The 19,615-nt window shown below is 46.4% G+C and overlaps 1 pseudogene; it reads right to left on the bottom strand.

The window, feature by feature from the left end:
• Positions 1-13,718: 13,718 nt before the first annotated feature.
• LOC127058412 (endonuclease 8-like 1) lies at positions 13,719-18,742 on the bottom strand (annotated as a pseudogene).
• Positions 18,743-19,615: the final 873 nt, after the last annotated feature.

Here is a 19,615-nt window from a genome sequence, read left to right as displayed (position 1 = left end):
GTCTCATCTAGACGTGATATAGCTATCCCCGAAAGCGCTCCCGTCGACTCCGGAACTCCACCAGCGTGAACGGCAGTAGCGGAGTCGACAGGGGGAGCCGCGGACGTCGATCCCGCACCGTGAGGATGAGAGGTAAATCAAATCTAAGATACTTTGACTTCAGCTATGCTATTCATGTAGCTGAAGTTGCGTATCTTAGATCGACCCACCCCCATCCCCCAGTGTAGATCAGCCCTTAGGCAGCCAAACCCCTGCCTGCTCCTGGTTTGTGGATTGCTACCAATTATAGGTGCTTTCCACCGGTCCAGACTTGGGGGCTGAACTCAGAGAGAGGGGTGGGGCAGGGCTTAGCACAGCCCTCTTGCTGGCCTCTTCCACTGACTCCCCACCTACCTTGCTGGCTTTGTGGATTGTTATCAAAGGCGCCTGTCTCACTCCATTCACTGTGAAGGCCCCTACCGCAGGGTTGTTCCTGTGATTTTCTAAGTGTCTAAAGGTTAAGCATTGTGATGCCTCAGGCCCTTTCGTGGATTCAGGCCCTAGCACTTTCAGTATCATTATCCCCACTTGACATCTGGGAAACTGAGGCACAGAGCAGTGCTGTGGCTTGCCCAAATAGTCTACTAGCCTGGACCTTGGGTGAGCACTAAGGGGTAACCCATCAGCTAGAAAAAAGTTGTTTCTACCACATTAGGCACTTATCTATTGTTCATCACCAGCATGGATAGAGATGGTGGAAGTGATGCAGTTTTTCTATATCACACAATGTTTAAATGTTGTCAGGCATCCAATCTGAAAAAAATAATAAAAACACAAAAAGAGCCACAGCTCATAGAAAGGTAGTTTAATTTTGACAAAAATTGGCAGAAAGCTTTGAAATACAATTGATAATGGAACTACATACTCAAAATAACATTGGTTTGGAATGACTGGGAAATACTTAGCCCCCAGTGATATATTTTATACATATTCCGGTGTTGTTTTGCCTTTGGTTAAAACACGTCTGTAGTCACACAACATTGGGTTTGTTTGTACCATGTATTACATCAAAATATTTGTCATTATTTGTAGAATGTACTCATCTGAGAAAAGGTTTTCTGTCTGCTATTTTTCTGAAGCTATGCAGATATGACCCCCTACTCCTTAATTATAAAACACATGTTGAGGTTATTTGATCTGCTGGAGACGCACATGGGGAAGGAACATGGAATGGAATCGGTAAGGCTAGGTCTAAGACTGTAGCCTTCAAATATAGAATATTGCAAACTATAACCATGGCTGTTAAATAGTTAAGATAACATGCCACAAAATTGGCAGGGCAAATAACAGAAACAAAGGAGAAGTTAAAAGAAAGCAGGAGAAGCCACTGAGCCCTGGAATGTTCTCGCTCTCCTAACAGGGCGGCAAGCAGTCCAGAGACAGCAAGCATGGGAACAGAATAAAATGTGGAAACAGCTGTGAAAAACCTACCAAAAAAAGAGGCATTGTCCTGTTATAAATATTTGTGGTCATCAGCAAGCTTGAGGTAGCTACCCTGTGCCTGAAGAATGGGAATAGAAATGGAAAAAAGTGGCCCTAGCAAAATTAAAAGAAGCATTAACAGATAGTGTTGCCCAAAAACAGTTAACTGGAGCATGTAAGAGCACTCCCACCCTCCTTTTGGCATGCGGATAAAAGCAAGAAACACTGGGGGAAACAAATTGAGGTTTTGCAAGAGCAGGTAACAATCTCCACTTCCTTTCAAAGCCAGGATAAAAACCAGGGGTGTGGGTCCCAATTGCTTTAACCCCTGGAGCCACACTCCTTGCTCATGGCTAAAAATAGAACCTTCTTTCTCAAATATTTTTACATACCGGTTACATTTTCCTTTATCTCCTTTCTCAGTTTGCTAAACTTGTTGCTGCTGCCTGTACCTTAAGATAACTTTATAGAGTTAATGGCTCATGGCTCAAGTCTCACTACTTTCCTAGGTTGCTCTTCATCCCCTCTTCTCTCCCCCTCCCCAAAAAAAAAGTTGTAGTAGTTTTTACAGAAACCTCTGAAAGATTAAAAATAGAACAAAACAATCAAAGAAAAACACTAGGGTAAATATTTTACATTAAAAAACTCCAGTAAATAAATAATTTTAACCCTTCAGCAATGCAATAGCAATAGTCTTCATCAACGACTTAGATATTGGCATAGAAAGTATGTTTATTAAGTTTGCAGATGATATCAAACTGGGAGGGATTGCAACTGCGTTGGAGGACAGGGTCAAAATTCAAAATGATCTGGACAAATTGGAGAAATGGTCTGAGGTAAACCGGATGAAGTTCAATAAAGATAAATGCAAAGTGCTCCACTTAGGAAGGAACAATCAGTTTCACACATACAGAATGGGAAGAGACTGTCTAGGAAGGAGTACGGCAGAAAGGGATCTAGGGGTTCTAGTGGACCACAAGCTAAATATGAGTCAACAGTGTGATGTTGTTGCAAAAAAAGCAAAAGTGATTCTGGGATGCATTAACAGGTGTGTTGTGAGCAAGACATGAGAAGTCATTCTTCTGCTCTATGCTGGTCAGGCCTCAGCTGGAATATTGTGTCCAGTTCTGGGCACCGCATTTCAAGAAAGATGTGGAGAAATTGGAGAGGGTCCAGAGAAGAGCAACAAGAATGATTAAAGGTCTAGAGAACATGACCTATGAAGGAAGGCTGAAAGAATTGGGTTTGTTTAGTTTGGAAAAGAGAAGACTGACAGGAGACATAATAGCAGTTTTTAGGTATGTAAAAGGGTGTCATAAGGAGGTGGGAGAAAACTTGTTCACCTTAGCCTCTAATGATAGAACAAGAAGCAATGGGCTTAAACTGCAGCAAGGGAGGTTTAGGTTGGACATTGGGAAAAAGTTCCTAACTGTCAGGATGGTTAAACACTGGAATAAATTGCCTAGGGAGGTTGTGGAATCTCCATCTCTGGAGATATTTAAGGGTAGGTTAGATAAATGTCTATCCGAGATGGTCTAGACAGTATTTGGTCCTGCCATGAGAACAGGGGACTGGACTCGATGACCTCTCGAGTTCCCTTCCAGTCCTAGTCTATGAATCTATGAATTACTCCTAACTTGCTTGAAGATATGGTTGTCAAGCAACAGAAATGCACACTGCTTCTAACCTTAACCACTGACTAATATTTGAAACATGGGCTTTCCTTATTATCACAGAGTTTTAAAATAAAATTAATATAAAATAATGGCAAATGCCTTGTTACTAAATTAATAGAACAATTTTTGCAAATTTAATATGAATTATTTTTATTAAAAAATAAGGTAATAACTTGCTTATTTAAATGGTTAACCATTTTGTTTATTTTTTAAAATAAGTTTATATTTTATTTATTTCGTATAGGTATGTCATGGAGTCGCTGGGAGATGCTCTGGAACTGCTCCCCACAAAGACAGTCAGGACTTTGAGTAGCCTCCTCTCTCTTGGAGCAGACTTTTTCGGGGCAAGAAGCTCACGTCTTCACCTTCTGGGTCTCTCCTTGGAGCACTCAGCATCCTCTGTCCCTCCGTGCGCTTCCCACAGCGATCCCGCCCTGGCGGGGTCCTGGAGAAGCCACAGGGTCCTGCACCCCCACTTTGCAGTCAGACGTGACTCTGAGCCAGCCAGTAAAACAGAGGTTTATTCGATGACAGGAATACGGTCTAAAACAGAGCTTGTAGCTACTGTAAACCGGACCCCTGCACTGGGTCCATTCTGAGGGACAGTGAGCCAGACCCCCATGTCTGCACTTCACTCCTCGTCCCCAGCCAGCTCCAGACTCCAAAACCCCTCCAGCCCCTCCTCTCTGCTCAGTTCCTTTCCTGGGCCATGAGGTCACCTGATCCTTTTGTCTCTAACACCTTCAGTTGGCACCTTTGCAGAGGAGGGGCCCAGGCCACCAGCTGCTAGAAGACAGAGTGCCAGGCATTTAGGTGCACTGGCCCTTTGGTCTGTAGCAATCACACACCCTTATTCCACCACCTAGATACTTAAGAACTGCATAGGGGACACTGAGGCACCAACACAGTATTCAGAGAAAACATTAAGAACATTCTCAGTTCACCACAAGATATAAATAAGAAGTCTGGCGCCATTTTTTTTTAATTGTAAGTTTGTCATGGACATCATGTACGGTGCCGTGTGTGTGTGTGTGAGAAAAACATCACTTTTTTAAAAATTATTTTTATTTTGTTGCAACAAAAGTCAATTTTCTACCATTTAAAAAAAAAAAATAAGTGGTACCACACTATTTTACTATTTTGTTTGGGGTATAAGCATCATAATATTATCATCACCATTTTTTTAACGTTCAAAAAGGTCCCAGTTATAAATAGATGTATTATTTGTTGAGGCAGAAATATATGTACAATTAAAAACCCAAATAATTCTCTTTTATTAATCAGTTTTTATTTTTATTTTTTTATTCAAAGAAAAAAATGTAAGGGGAAAGCTCAACATTAAGGTAAAGGTAATATTAACAAAATGTCAAATTCTTGTTTGGGTTTTTATGAACTTGTTTGCAATTTTAAATATCCCTATAAATGTCATAGCAAAAATGTTTAAAAATAACAATTTCATTCATAAAGCTAACCAAAGGGTTTCAGCAGGTTTCCACCTTTGGCTCCCAAATACAACAAAGTGTCATAAAAATTTAATACCCTTAAAGTGTTTGCATGAACTTGCATTTAAAATTTATGTTGGTTTAATTGTTATACACTTTTCTTTTATGTTCTGTTGCAGGGAAGTAGTTGTTAACGTTTGTGTTTCTAAATACTTAAAAGTGGAATTGGTATCACAAGCAAATTAACTCTAAAAAGCTTGGTAAAAATTATGTTACTAACTCTTTTGCTAAAACAGAGTGCTCCGCAAGGGAAAGCAATACACCTTCTAATAGAAGATTGTGAGCACCTATTCTAGCAATTAAGCATTACATTTAGTATCAAATAAGAGTAATGCACTTCAAATAAAAATGAATATCTATACAATTGCAGAAGTATAGCTTGTGTTATAAGAGACTTGGTCCCCATTACACTGTAAACAAACTAAGTTAATCTGTGTATTAAATTTGCGTTATTAAAAACCAGAACAAATGTAAAACAAACAAAAAAACAACTTTATTATGTTAACTAACTAGCTGTTTAAAGATGCATCCCCCAGACCAAAGACACTAGAAGATATCAGTTTATAGTGAAGGAATCCCCTAGCATAAAAAAAATCTAAAAATAAAAAAAAAGTAAAGTGCTTTATAAATAAGAGACTGGCCAACTACACCTCACTTTACCACATATGGACAATTAAGTTGGCAAGCAGCTAGAAACCACGAGCTGAACCAGGTTAAACTGTAATTTAATTGAATTTGGCTACTGTGTACAAACCAGCTGCATTATTGCTGTATTGTTATATTATTGCTGTACAACATTTACAATGTGCATAACCTTCCTAAACCGTTTGACTAATACACAGGTAAAAATCAACAAGCGAATGGCAGCTAACATGAAGGCAAGAAAAAATAATTGGTAAAAAAATTGTTACATAGTAACTACAAATTGGGTAAACAAATTCCCTGGCAGTACCGCCCAAAGAACAGTGCATGTGTGTGCCCAAGATATTGCTCTGAGTCCAAGCTCCACATTATCACCCTGCTTACTTTGAGTGTTTGCTTTGAACATACAAACAGCCATAATGGGTCAGACCCATGGTTCACCTAGCCCAGTATCCTGTCTTCCGATAGTGGATGGTGCCAGGTGCTTCACAGGGAATGAACAGAACAGGGTAATTATTAAGCAATCCAGTCCCATCATCTGGCAATCAGAGGTTTAAGGACACCCAGAGTATGGGGTTGCATCCTTGACTATCTTTGTAAATAGCCAGTGAAGGACCTATACTCCATGTATTGATCTAATTCTTTTTTGAACTCAGTTATACTTTTGGCCTTCACAACATCCCCTGGCAATGAGTTCCACAGGTGAACTGTGTGTTGGGTGAAGAAGCACTTCCTTCTGTGTATTTAATTTAATAGGGTGACTCCTGATTCATGTGTTATGTGAAGGAGTAAATGAGACTTCCTTCATACAATTCATGATTTCATAAACTTCTATCACCTGACCCCCGTCACCTCTTTTCTAAGCAGCACAGGACCAGTTTCTTTTAAATCCCTCATCCTATCGAAGCTGTTCCATCCCCCCTAATCATTTTTCTTGCCCTTCTCTATACTTTTCCCAATTCTACTCTCTATTTTTTGAGATGAGGAGTTCAGAACTGCATGCAGTATTCACGAAAGTGGCATGATGCTATTTTCTCTTATCTAGCCCTTTCCTAGTGGTTCCTCACATTTTGTTTGATAACATCACTGCATACTGAGCAGCTGTTTTCACAGAACTAGCCACAATGACCCCAAGGTGGTGTTCTTGAGTGGTACTAGATAATTTAGATCCCATCATTTTGGATGAACAGTTGGGATTGTGCTTTCCAATGTGCATTACTTTGCACTTATCAGCACTGAATTTCATCAGCCATTTTGTTACCCAGTCACTCAGTTTAGTGAGATCTATTTGTAACTCTTCATAGTCAGCTTTGGACTTAACCAGGGCCGGCTCCAGGAACCAGCTAAAGAAGCAGGTGCTTGGGGTGGCATGTCTGGGTATTCGGTGGCAATTCAGGGGTGGGTCCTTCAGTCCCTCTCGGAGCAAAGGACCTGCCACCAAAGAGTGGAGCAGCGCAATTGCACTGCTGTGACTTATTTTGGGGGGAGGGGGGCGGTTGGGGTGGCAGAAAACCTGGAGCTGGCCCTGGACTTAACTAGCTTGAGTAATTGTCTATTGTCTGGAAACTCTGCCACCTCACTGTTTAACCCTTTTTCCAGACCATTTAGGTATATGTTGAACATCACTGGTCCCAGTACAGATCCTTGGGGGACCCCACTGTTTACCTCTCTCCACTTAGAAAACAAAGGGTAGGAATAAATTGTCAGTTTTCAATCTTTTCACCTGTTACTTTTCAAATTCTTTCTGGACCGATCTTTTCCACCTGACTTGTCAGAGTTTATGCCCCTTTCTAGTTTCCTGAGTAGGATGAGACTTCCATTTTTTAGAGGATGCCTTTTTGCCTCTAACTGCCTCTTTTATGCTATGGTTTAGCCATGGGGGCTTTTTTTAAAAAATATTTGGGGTATACAGTACATTTCATTTGAGCCTCTATTATGGTGTTTGTAAATAGTTGCCATGCAGCTTGCAGCCATATCACTCTTGTGGTGCCTTTTAATTTCCATTTAACTAGCCTTCTCCTTTGTGTGTGTGTCCTGCCCCTTTTTGAAGCTAAATGCTACTGTGGTGGGTTTCTCTGGTATTTTCCTCTCTATTGAGCTGTTAAATTTAGTTACATTATGGTCACTATTACCGCGTAGTTCAGTTATATTCACCTCTTGGACCAGGTCCTCTGCACCACTTAGGACAAAATCAAGAATTGCCTCTCCCCTTAGGGGTTCCAGGGTTCCAAGAAGCAGTCATTTAATGATGTCTAGACATTTTCTTTCTGCATCTCTTCCTGAAGTGACATGGACGCAGTCAATAGGGGATAGCTGAAATCCCCCCGTTATTACTGGGTTTTCTAGTCTTTCTAATCTCCCTCAGTATTTCACAGTCATTGTCACCCTCCTAGTCAGGTGGGGGGTAGCATGTCCCTACTGCTATAGTCTTATTATTCAAGCATGGAACTTCCATCCATAGAGATTCTGTGGCACAGTTTGATTCCTTTAAGATTTTTACTATATTTGACTCTATGCTTTCTTTCCAATATAGTGCCACGCCCCCACCAGCACAACATACTCTGTCGTTCCTAAATATTTTGTACCTTAGTATTACTGTCTCATTGATCATCATTCTACTGAGTTTCTGTGATGTCTATTATATCACTAGCCTCCTTTAATACAAGGCACTCACGTTTACCCAGCTTTGTCTTTAGAATTCTAGCATTTGTACACAAGCACTTATAAAATGTCAATATTTAGTTGTCTGCCTCCAAGGGATGTAACTGAATGGGACTCTTCTTTGTTTGACTCTTCAGTGCCTACCTGCACTTTATCAGCTTCTATCCTCTCCTCTTTATGAGGAGATAGAGTATCCCCTTTAAATTAATCCTCCCCTAAGGGATGGGTCTGTCCAAACTCTATGCTCTTCTGCAGCTATTAGACCTCAGAGTTTTTAAACTATCACCTATTTTAATTTTACATACCAGCAATCTGGTTCCATTGTGGTTTAGCTGGAGCCTCTCGTTCCTGTATAGGCTCCTCCTTTCCCCAAAGGTTCCCTAGTTCCCAAATCCAAACACCAGCATCTCATTCATGCATTGAGACCTGTAGTTCTTCCTGTCTAACTAGCCCCATGAATGGAACTGGAAGCATTTCATGGAATGTGACTATGGAGTTCCTGGACTTCAAACTGTTACCTAGCAGCCTAAATTTGGCCTGCAGGACCTCTCTCTTTCCTTTCTCTAGGTCATTGGTAGTAACACATACCACAACCAATGGCTCCTCCCTCAGCTCTGCACATAGGTCAATCTAGATGTCTTGACAGGTCCCCATTCTTTGCAACCTGCAGGCAATTCACCATGTAGTTCTCCCAGTCATCACAAAACCTAACTAGCAATAATACTTAGTTCTGCCATGAGTGCAGAGGAGTGGACTAGATCACTTCTCAAGGTCCCTTCCAGTCCTATGATTATCTGTCTCTTCCTAATAACTGGGGTTACCTCCCATGGAGGAGTATCCTTAATGAGAGGATACCATGTCATCACCTGGAAGGAGGGTCCTAACTCTGGGATTGTTTCCCTCCACTCCAGCTTGGTGTTCTCCTCCCCTGAGACTTTCAAGCATGTTCTTGCATGTGACTCACGAACCTGCTTCCTTGTGATCTGCCTCAAGTTCTGGTATTGCAGAATGGGTGCCAGGCACTACTTTCACTGTTTGTGTGATGTGAAACTCACCAACAAGGTATATTTCATGACCAGCTGATCATCTCTGTTCACACTCCCCGCTCCCGTCTCTGAGGAGAAAGTTTGCATTGTTATGTGTATTCTTTGATATGAGCTTCAAGTCTTGCTTTGGTAATGGTGTTACCACAGTCTGGTTCCAAACTTCTTGCATTTGGACAGTCCCCTTGTGGGCTCTCACCAGTTTTCATTGATTCTTCATTTGCACCAACAGCAGGGTATTGTCATTTTAGTCCAAGGACAAAGGTTCAATAGCTGATCCGACAGCTCCCCAAAAGTTTTTCCACTTGGCAGGGTCTGTGCATACCATTGGTAGAATCCTCATGACATCAGTAATAACTAACTTTGGCTTACAGGAGGCTGGTAGCTCAATCACTGATAGATTTTTCTGCAGCCAGGACAATGTGCTGCTCTTTGGCTTGTCTACACTACCGCAGGGTGTAGATTTAAGATCACATAGCTGAAGTTGTGTGAATACTGTGGCTGAAGTCGACGTACTTAGATCTACTTACTGTGGTGTCTTCACTGTGGTAAGTTGACAGCTGACACTCTCCCAGCGACTCCACCTGTGCTTCTCATTCTGGTGGAGAATTGGAGTCAATGGGAAAGTGCTCAGTGGTCAATTTATCATGTCTATACTAGATGCAATAAATCGACCCCCCACCCCCGGTAGATTGCTACCCACCAATCCGGCGGGTAGTGTAGACAAGCCCTTAGAGTTCCATCCAAGTTTAAGAGGGAAAGTAGAACAGGTGCCAGCTCACACTTCATATCACCCTAGCTACCAACATCTCTGAGCTAGATAATTGTCAGCTTGCGGAATATGTGATGATCAGTAGATTTCCCTTGTGCTGTTCGCTGCTTGTTCTGTTAGATTGTCTTGTTGAGATTACCAAATGATTTGAGATTAGATCTTTCTATGAGATCAAAGAGATCTACCTCACCCCTTTGCAGCCTGCTGGTTACAAACTGCTTCCTTCCTTTTAGGCCATTCTCACGTCTCATGCACAATTTCAGGTGGGGCCCCAGTCCACATTGCAGTGTTTACACATGGCCGTCTGTCATCTGGGCTCGTTCCAGGTTCAGAACTAAAAGGATTCGTCATTCAGTCACAACTTTTCTAATATTTGGGACAGCAGTTTCATCTTCAGCCATGCACTGTGTGGTAGCTTCTTGGCGGAGCTCTGTTGCTGAAGGCTGCATTGCACACATTTGTTTTCTCATAGCTGTTACAGCTGTCTCAAAATGTGCAGTCAGGTAATACTTGGTCAGAGCCTTATCTTTTGTGCAAAGATGATGATGCTTCTCACAGTCCTTGCTGAGAGATTGCTCGATGGCCATGTCACGCCATATGCCACTCAAAGGTCTGGCAGTCCAGTATACTGCTCCTTGGCTATCAGCTAGGGCATGATGTATAGCTGGCTTCTCCCCTAGAAGTCTGGCTTCTGCTACAGTTACACATCCCCACCTAGCATAATTCACGTGATCACACTGCAAATGTCTCAAGTTCCATAGTCTTGTTATCATCTCTCTTTGCTGCTATGTAATCCATCGGTAGTTGGGAGAAATCTGTTACATAGTTCTCCCAGAACAGAAATGTATCTGAACAGATTGTTCCTTGGGTAACACAAGAGTCCATGAGCTGACTGAGTTCTGTTCATGAAGTCTGCCACAGCATTCTGTGCTTCCTCTCTGTCTTCTCTGTGTGCCTTCTCCAAAGCATGTTCAAGTTTTCTCCAACATGCATCTCATCTTCTGGGAGATCATTATTGTTCATGGAATCCCCAAGTCCCATCCATTTCAAGCAATTCATTGCCTCATTTATAAGTTCATGGATTTTAATGGCGTCCTTTTTAGCGTATGGCTGACTGAAGCACAAAAGTGGCTGCCCATTTTCCTGCATCATACTGCTTACACCACCCATGAAATTCATTGCAGGATACATGCCTCCCACATTAAGGTGGTCATGGTCAAATTCCTTTTGATTCCTCTATTTAATAATCTGTGCTTTGCAGTAGATTGCTTCATCATAAACAACATAGATCCAGTCTTGGTTCAGAGAGCAGAACATAGCCTGAAAATAATTCTTCATGGTATACACTGTATTATCACCATTTGCCAGTGCAGGAACCATTGGACAGTAGCCAGTCATAAAACATCTGGAGAAAAACTTCTCATAAATCCAGTCGACAGTGTAACACATGGTCAAACAAGCTCATGCTGTCATGTGACTACAGACTTTTGCTTTAATCAAAGGCAAAAAAGTAAGGGAAAATGCATAAAAGGTATCACCTGGGGCTAAATATTTCCCAACCAATACTAGTTTGAGTGTATAGTTACATTATCAATCGTATTTAGAAGCTTTCTGCCAATTCTGGTCAAAATTACACTATGTTGCTTCAAGTTATTGCTCTTTGTGATTTTATGATTTTTCCAGATTGGCTACCCAATAACATTTGAGCATTACATGATATACCAAAACTGATCCTCTTTCAGCAGCTCCATACACCCGGTGATGAGCACCAGGCATGCATCTAACATGATAGCGATGACACTTTTCTAGCTGACAGGTCACTAATAAGACCCCTTTTTAAATCTGGCTAGTAGACTAAACATCAACCAGCAGGCCAGTGGGTGAGCTAGATCCACTGGACCGTGTGTCTCCCACTTACCACAAGAGACACATGCATGCAAGATCACTGATACATAAATGTGAAAGAAAGGAATCTTTCAGGGGGTATTTGCTGCTCAACTGGGACTTTTGTAGCAGTAGGTGCCACCCAGGGCCATTAATTCCCTTACCATGCCCTGCACCAGGAAGAGTCACTTCTAAAAAACACTGTTTTGGGGATAGGATGTTACCTCTCGGCATGGCACAGTTTAGCTGTGCTATCATTCATCAGGCCAAGAGAAGTATTTCCTATGAAAAGCCAGCTGCATTTCTGTAGGAACTTGCTTTGGTCACTTGTTTCCTAGGTGAAAGACTTGGCCATTGCTCGTTAGCATAGGAGCCTTGGATGTTGCTAAAGATGACGAAGTGAAAAGGTCGGGGGTTGTGACATTCTCCAGGGTCAAGGGTAAAAGTAATAATAAATTCTTACCAATACGGGGGGCAGACCCAGAAGGGGCAGGGCCTCGGGCGGAAGAGGCGGAGCTGGGGGTGGCAGTCTCCCCCAGCCAGCCCATCTATGCTGCCTGACCCCCACCACCCGGGGCTCCGGCGATGATTTAAAAGGGCCCAGGCCACTGCTGCAGTAGCAGTGGCCGGGAGCCCCTGGCCCTTTTAAATTGCCAGCCGGCGGGGGGCGGGCAGGAGGGGCAACAGTATGGACCTTACGGGCAGGGCAGCCGACAGGGAAGGCAAAAGGGACAGGGATGTTAAAGCTTTGCCCATAGAGCTTTAACGTGGGCTGCATATGGGTCAGTCCTGGCTCCTGACTGGTACGCTGTACCGGCTCACTTTCACCCACCCAGGGTACAATCTGGACTGTTGGACAGCTGTCTCCCCTCAGCATAGGCTGCCTTTTACACTGCTTCGCTGTGAGAGCAGACACTCCTGGCTTGCTCACAGCCTCTAGCATGTAAACTACTCCCAGCTGAGTTAGACGAGTGCTCTTTGCTAGCCACTCCTGAATTATACTGCAGAGGGACATAAGCAAATTCCCAGTCCCAGACGTGTCCCCAGAAATGGGCGACTTGCACTGCCCAGCTCTCTCCTTCTTGTCAATAAAAGCTCATAGAAAACCCATCATTTCATTAATAGAAAATGATATGCACAAACCTTGCTGTTCAAATGGAGTTTCCCCAAACACTTCAATCCAAGATCGATTTTAAGTGATTACAAGGAATAAGGCATAAAAGTCAGAATTGTTTACAAAGAAATAAAGGGTAAAATGCAAACTAATACCTAACCTAACAAGCTAAGTGAACTTGGAGCAAGAAGGTTTCTCTCACAATAGGCTTACAACAGTCTGACTGGATTCCTCCCAAGCCACTTGCATATTTCAGAGTGCAGTCCCCCTCAGCAAAGGCCAGTGTGTACACAACGCAGGAGCCATACACGTATATGCCATGATAGGCAGTCATGCTCCATCTGGCTCAAGATTTGCAAACAAGTTTTACATGCAACACTTCTGCAGAACAACTCCTAGGAGTTAAAGGCACTGGAGGATAAGCAGATGTTTTCGTAGCATCTGTCCTCCCAAAGGACCCCAAAGTGCTTTATAAACTAAGCACACACGTGTTGTACATCACACGAGGAAGCGAGTGATTCCTTCATGGAGGAGCCAAATGCACTCACTGAACTGTTAAAGAGCCCACAGCAAGTCTGAGCATGGGGAGGGAAGAATTCCGTCTCCCGCTCAAGCTGCGTAGCTAATTGAGGAGCCAGAATGCAGTCAGCAGAGCTGGGATTTGGCGAGTTCTGGTGCTAACATCCCTGCTTGGACAAGGTGCCAGAGGAGCTTTAACGACCACATGGGAACAGGCTCTGTCTCACAGCTCTCCAGAAAACCACCCCTCCAAACACCATGCTGGAGCATTGCCTGCTCCAAGCCTGACTCAGCCAACTGCTAAATGGGCACCACTATTGTTTGCACAGGTCACCTATCCAAGCCATGCACATAATGATATGGCTGAGCAGGGGGGATCTGACAGACTCCAGGTCATGGCAGTGTGGCTGCACGACACCGGGGAGGGGTGTGTGTGGCGGGTGGGCGGGGTAAAGCCTGAAGAATTAAACTGAGAATCCCCCGTAAGAAGGGATTTTGAGAGACCCAGAACAAGCCCTGAAGGCAGAGTGTCTGGCCTCCTGATTCATGGTGAGGATCCACCTCTGAGACAGCAGCCAATTCTAACAAGAAGAAAGAGCAACAGGACCTAAACCAGAAGAGGTGGAAGTTCTAGGGTTAAAGCTACAACTCGTAACTGGGGCTGCAGAGTGTCTGAGAGCCACTGACACCATCATGCCCCGTGTGCTGCGATCCTCAGGCGCTACGGGGCAAGCACTGAACCTCGAGTTCTATTTGATGAGCTGGAACATTTCTGAGCCTTCTCCACCCTCCTCACCTGCTTCCGATGCTGAAGAGCCTCTAGCACCGTCCGAGCCTTCTCAAAGGGAGGGATCTTTAACCTAGGAGAGTCCATGTGTTACATGAGGATCCCAACACAAATGCCAGCAAGTGCAAATGAAGTGCCAGCCTAAGGGAGGGGAGGGAGATTGCTGACGCAGTGGGTGGAAGCACTGGCTTTTCACCTCTGACGAGCTGGATGTAATCTACACAGTAAAACATCGGTGCATTCGGACTATGGCACCTGAGCATGGTGTAATTCAGCTCCCCAGGTGAGGTCCCGGACTGAAAGTGTCACTGCAGGCCAAATCTGAGATGCCCAGCATATATAGGCCACTCAGGGGGAAAAAAAAGGTTAGGGCTGTGTTGGTAGTGCGTGTAGTGCAGGAACTGCACAGTGCTCAAAGATGAGGTGCCCTGGCAGTGCTGTCTGTGGATGCGAAATGGGTGGCCTCTCAACAGTTTGGACCCTTCCATGGTGCTGGTCTCATAGCTACAGGGATGGGAATCACATGGTCTGGCTGCCTAATACTATGTAAAAGGGACCCTATACATACATGAGCACCTCATGCTTTCTAATGTATTTATCCTCCCAACCCCTGGGGTAGTGCTAATATCTCCATTGTACGGATAGGGAAGCTGAGGCACAGAGAGGCTATGGGCTTGTCTCCATAGGGTGTTCAGACCAGTTAACTGAAGCTGTGAAGTGAAGGCACATCAGTGAAAGTGCATCACAACCCCCCATTTGAAGAGGCTCATTCAGAAGTAAAGCAGCCTTAGTTTGCTCTAGCTGAATCCTCCTCGGGGGTTTAATGCACTCGAAGTCCTGCGCATTAACTTCACAGCTTCAGTTATTTCATCTGAACTTTCCTCAGCGCCCCTGGGTAAACAAGGCCTGGCTTGCTCCAGGTCACACAGGGAGCCTGGGGTGGAATACGGAACTGGACCACTTCTCCTCAGGACAGGTCTCCTCTTCTCCGCTCTGCACCCTGCTCACCTGTAGAGAATCTCGGCTCAGAGGTAGTTGCCAATCCCATTGAAAAACTTCTGATTTAACAGGGCTTCGCAGACGGGCTTGTTGAAAGCCTTGTCAGACAGGTTCCTCAGCACGTTCTCCCTGGAAGACAGCAGGGCCGGTCAACTAGGGAGGAGGGGCTGGAGAAATGACCACCTCACTCAACCAGTAATGTGCTTCCAACACAGTAACCAACATGGGAGGTGGGGTTGTTCTCCAGTGGGGTTTTCTGTGCAGAAGGGTCTGCCTCCAGACATAAGGAGGGAGAAGTGAAACTAAAAATGATGGAGGTTATGGTCTACCGGGCACAAGTGAAACCTTGGGGGATGGTTCCTATAGCAAGACTGTAAACATATATGCAAACAAACTGTGTAGGAGAGACAAGTGGGCAGTATTAGACATTAAGAGGCGTTACAATCAGACAGGTAACGATAAAGGTAGCGGCGAAACCCTTTGGGTAAAGTACAGGGATGACCCGCTGTTTCCTTAGCAGGGGCAGTGCTGTAAGCTACTTGAATTCAGCCCCGTAGGAAACGGGTTCCCGGAATGCAGAAGTTATAATGGTATTTGATTGCAGGGAAGCAAATTAAGAAATTGAGTGTGATAAGAGGAAGCATTAAAGACACACCACAGCATAAAGAAGGCTGGAGGAACAGTAAGAGACATCTCCATTAAGGCATCAAAGGCAGTCTGAGTCCTCCGAAACTGACGAATACAAAGAACAAGGGTATGGCTACACCTCCAGCCGTATAGCGCTGCCGCGGGAGCACTCCCGCAGCAGCGCTTTGAAGTGCGAGCGTGGTCGCAGCAGCAGAGCTGGGAGAGAGCTCTCCCAGCGCTGCAGGTACTCCACCACCCCGCGGGAGAGAGCTCTCCCAGCGCTGCAGGTACTCCACCACCCCGCGGGAGAGAGCTCTCCCAGCGCTGCAGGTACTCCACCACCCCGCGGGAGAGAGCTCTCCCAGCGCTGCAGGTACTCCACCACCCCGCGGGGATTAGCTTACAGCGCTGGGTGTCGCACTCCCAGCGCTGGGGCAATGTTTACACTGGCGCTTTGCAGCGCTGTAACTTGCTGCGCTCAGGGGGGTGTTTTTTCATACTCCTGAGCAAGACAGTTGCAGCGCTGTAAAGCGCCAGTGTAGCCAAGGCCCAAGAAGGAGTCTTTGAAGAGTGGCTTTATGAAGGGCTGGCTCTAAGATTTGCACATCAAAGAGATAAGGGAACACCAACATGTAGAGCCAGGTGAGCCCTGCAGCGGAGAGACAAGGGTTCAAAGAATGCTGTCAAAGGGAAATAAATATAAGTGGCCACACAGAAATGCACTGAAGAGGGAGTAGCTCATTCATCAAAGAGGAGGGGGAAGAAATGAACAAGGACTCAGTGCCGGAGACTCTGGAATCCTTTTATGCAACCTGCCTTTGACAAGGTGCTCAAGGAATTAACTAAAACTCACCAAGCTTCTGATGACTGAATGGAATACAATTAGAGAACGGAAGATTTAAGAATATGAGGGGGGAAAAGATTGGAAGGGAAGCAGTGGAATTCCAAATGCTCAGCAAATTCAAAACTAACCCTGAAAATCCACTAATGAACGTACCACATGGTCCCTGGACAGGCAGGCATGCGTGTGTACACCGAACCCCCCAATGACCCCTTTCAATCTCCAACCTCTGTCAGTTGGTGATACGCCCTTCAGCTATGAATTCTACCTGTGAAATACAAAGTGGACACTTTGGCCCACAATCTCTAAGGTATTTAGCCTCTTCCAACAGAAGTTAGGACCCTCAATATATCTTTGGGGACCAGGCCTTTTATCCATCAAGCTACAAGCCCCTCTTTGCCTGCCATGGGATTTTGCGGGTGTTAAAGTAGCTACAGCAGGGTTCTCGCTCTCTTGCACTGTTTCACGACTGTAAGACACATATTAAGAGTGAAACATTAACTTGTACAAAGCAATACAAGAGCTCGACCAAAGCCCTCTGGCTCTCTGACATAGTCAGTTAACGAGTACTAACCCAGGGGATCTCCAGCTTTTTCCAGCCACCCACTTTGCGTAACAGACCTCATGGACCTACCTCATTCCCAACCATTCAGCCTCCCCCAGCTTGGTTCTTAACATGCTGAACTGAGTTGATAGCCAGGTAGTCTGCATAGCCACTGGAGAGCCATTGCTGTGAGGGTTAAATCGCCCAGCTGTGCTCTTCCCTTTTGCAATACTTAAGTAGTTATATAAGAAAAAGCCATACAGGAGGATGTTTAAACCAGGCCTGTTCCCTTGTTCATAGCGAGATCTCTGGGAATGCAAAGCACCAGTCTTCAATCCAAGACAGAGTTTCCATAAACGTGAGCTACAAATGTCCCTGTAATGGTGAAAGGCCCCTTATTCTATCACCAGGCTTCCTACAGAATTCACTGTTAGAATATTGTGTCTATCATTCATTCCCTCCCCACCCCCCTAAACACACACTCCTGGTCAGTTTCTCAAGCAAAGATGAAAGGTCATGGTGGATCTCACCTGAATTTCTCATACTCCAGCATCACACATGGCCCTCAATCCGGCTGCCACGTCCCATGCACTTCCCACCTCCTGAAGCGCCTGAAATCCATGAAGCAGAGGGCTCGGTGCGGGCTCTCCTTGGTGTAAAACCGCAGATGGGCATGTTTGGACAGCTCGGTCGCAGAGGTGAGCTTGAAGCTGCCTGAGATTCCAAAGCGGAAGACAAGATCCATTGGCTGCTGGAGACCGTTCTGGCTCAGCCCCTCCTTGTCTCTCCCTCTGCCAGGGAGCGTGTTCTTCTCCTCTTTGAGTGGTGTCAGAGTCAGCTTGATCTCCTTGCCCCGTGAGGTGGCAGAGATCACGTACGCATTGCTCTCAAACAGCACCTCTGGGTTCTTGCTCACTTCAGACTTCTCCACCTTCCCTGAGAAGATGAGCCCTGCACATACCGTGTTGATGTAGCAGCTGGCCAGGTGCAGCTCTGGGCCCTCTGGCATCTTAGACACCTGCCCAAATGAAGGCAAGATCCAGGCATAAGGCAGAGCAACTACTGTAGTGCGTGCATCTTACCAATCAGGAAGGGCAGCTCTCTCCATCCCTGGCTTTGCCGGACCCTCCTGGCCTGTGAGCATGGACCCAACTGCAAGGCTGAGCCAGTGGACAAGGATAGCATTGAGGATGTGCATTAGGGACTACCAGGCCATGGGCTGAGCCACCAACCCCTCCATGAGGAGCCAGTGCACAGCCAGGAGATGGGCACCACCAAGCTGGCCGGGACCAGGAACAGATATGGGCTTTGGGTCCCCGTGAGCCAGGAAGCTCCTCTCCAGACCCCCAGCACAGGGCCAGCTCCCCTCCACCCCCAGCCAGTATCCCTTCCCCCCCCCCCCGGCAGAGGGCCAGCTCCCCCTCACCCACCCCCGAGTACAAGGCCAGCTTCTCCCCTCCAGCCAATATCTCCCCTCCCACCCCAGGGCCAGCTTCCCCCCCCAGCCTGTCTCCCCTCTCCCCAAGAACAGGGCCGGCTCTCCCCTCCGGGAAGCGTCCCCCGGAACAGGGCCAGCTTCCCCCCCCCCAGCCTGCCCCCCCATAAAGTACAGGGCTGGCTCCCCCCGCCAGTTTCCCCTTATAACGCTCCCGCTCGGGTTTGCAGCGGGGCTGGAGCAGTTACACAACCAGGCACCGCAGCAGGCCGGCTCCGCAGTCCCCGCCCACAGCCCCAGCACAGGGGCAGCTCCCCCGCAGCCTGTCCCAGCACAGAACCGACCTGCTACCCGAGCTCCCGCTCGCACTGCTCCCCGGCAGCCGGAGGGCTAAACAGCAACCCGGCTGGGAGGGGCGGGGCAGTGCGGGGCACGATGGGAGTTGTAGTTCCACAGGGGAGCATCAGCCTACAGGGTGCGGAGTGGGAGGTCTCCAGCCCTGCGCGGCTGCTAGGAGCGGCTCTGGGGCACGGGCAAGGAATGGAATTCTCCTCCTCCTCCGCCCTGTGCCTTGTATTCTATGGCTGGCTGGGGAAAAGCACCGCACAGACCCTCACCCCAACCATCTACTGTACAGACACCCCTGCACCCCACCATCCTGCACCCACCCAGAGCAGTACCACAGACACCCCTGCACCCCACCGTCCTGCACCCACCCAGAGCAGTACCACAGACACCCCTGCACCCCACTGTCCTGCACCCACCCAGAGCAGCTACACCATGGACACCCCGGCACCCCACCATCCTGCACCCACCCAGAGCAGCTACCACACAGACACCCCTGCACCCCACTGTCCTGCACCCACCCAGAGCAGCTACCACATGGACACCCCGGCACCCCACCGTCCTGCGCCCACCCAGAGCGGCTACCACACGGACACCCCGGCATCCCACCGTCCTGCACCCACCCAGAGCAGCTACCACAGACACCCCTGCATCCCACTGTCCTGCACCCACCTAAAGCAGCTACCACCTCAGCAGCACTGCTGCCAGCTTCCCCATGCAGATGGGTCACCTCCCTGCCCCGCAGTTAGATTTACCAGAGCCT

Source organism: Gopherus flavomarginatus, chromosome 9 (assembly GCF_025201925.1).
Source record: "Gopherus flavomarginatus isolate rGopFla2 chromosome 9, rGopFla2.mat.asm, whole genome shotgun sequence".
Classification (NCBI taxonomy): domain Eukaryota; kingdom Metazoa; phylum Chordata; order Testudines; family Testudinidae; genus Gopherus; species Gopherus flavomarginatus.
The sequence above is the reverse complement of the archived record's forward strand: the minus strand, read 5'-3'. Positions and strand labels throughout refer to the sequence as shown.